Source organism: Lactuca saligna, chromosome 3 (assembly GCF_052625555.1).
Source record: "Lactuca saligna cultivar CGN05327 chromosome 3, ASM5262555v1, whole genome shotgun sequence".
NCBI classification, from domain to species: domain Eukaryota; kingdom Viridiplantae; phylum Streptophyta; class Magnoliopsida; order Asterales; family Asteraceae; genus Lactuca; species Lactuca saligna.
In genome coordinates this window covers 47,351,534-47,353,020 of record NC_136419.1, presented here as the reverse complement: position 1 = coordinate 47,353,020, position 1,487 = coordinate 47,351,534, and positions in this window count along the sequence as shown.

Here is a 1,487-nt window from a genome sequence, read left to right as displayed (position 1 = left end):
TAGGTAAAGGTTCTTCACAGTTACCTAGTTCAAATCCCAGTAATCTATACACATCTGATGCGACCTGTCCTTCTTCTTCACAAATAGAATCGGGGCTCCGCAGGGTGAACTGCTCAGCCTAATGAATCCATTGTCTAACAGCTCCTAAAGCTATGTAGACAACTCCTGTATCTCAGGAGGAGCCAACCGATAGGGTGCCGTGGCGATCAAAGCTGCACCAAGGACCAGGTCAATCCTAAACTAGCTGCCTCTCCAGAGGTATCCCAGGCAGCTCCTATCAGAATACATATGCGTACTCTCGCACCACTGGTACATCACTGATAGTTGTCTTACCCGTATCCTGGGTATCCATAACGTTGGCGACATACCATGTGCAACCCTGTTGAAGATAGCCCCTAGCCCTCGTTGCTAAGCATAAAGCTGCTCCACGTTGTGGCCTCTCGTCCTGAATCACCAGCTCTCCCCGAATTGGGGTCTTGACCCATACCAATTGTTGCGCACACTAGATCACTGCCCCATTAGGGCTCAACCATTCCATGCCTATGATAACCTTATTTCTATGCAATGGAATGGGAACAAAGTCTACTAGGTAGCGCTCCTCAAGAAACAATCTCTGATGCCCATACTAATCGGTCGTCAGCAATCTTGACCTCTAGAGGGTAATCCAACATGCCTATGGACTCAGGAAACCTCTTGCTAAGTGCAAGAGAGAAAAATGATCGGGTAGCCCCCAAATCAAATAACACCTAGACTGGGATACCATTCACGTTGAATGATCCTAAACAACACATGAAACGTAAACATAAATATCATAAATGACATATAATAAGAGCTAGGGAGAAGATATGATACCCTTCACCACATTGGGTGTAGCACGCGCCTCCTCAACGGTCAACTGGAAGGTTCGGCTCCTCACCATCGGACTATCTATCTTGCCCTGTCAATCATCCATAATCAACAGGGTCGCTGCAGCTGGTGCTGCCATTAGCGCTGCTGCTGCTGCTATTCTTAGGAAGTCGGCATTTTTATGGATCTTCTGTTTGCAATGGAAGCAAATCAGTTATGATGCCTGGAATGTGGAGGTAGGGGCAGTATAATCCTTGCTAAAGTGTCAGGTCTTGCCACACTTGTAGCTACCTGATGATCCCAATCTACAAACACCCTCATGGGTCTTGTCGTACTTTCCGCAGTGGCCCCCAACCTTATTGGCCCTTCGACCTAGTGTCGGATCCCTTGGGCCTTTTCCCCGAAGCCCCAGTAACATGTCCATCTTCTGCCTTCCTCTTCCTGAGGTGCTCTATATCAATTTCCCTCTCCCTTGTCTGCGCAATCATGTCATCCAATGTCGGATAGGCCGAGTAGCTGACATGTTTCCAAATGTCAATTCTCAACATGTCATGATAGTGGGTCTTCTGCATCTCCTCGTTCTCTGCATACCGAGGATTCTCTCTCGAAACATGGTAGTAATCTCTGCCACTGTCTCGATC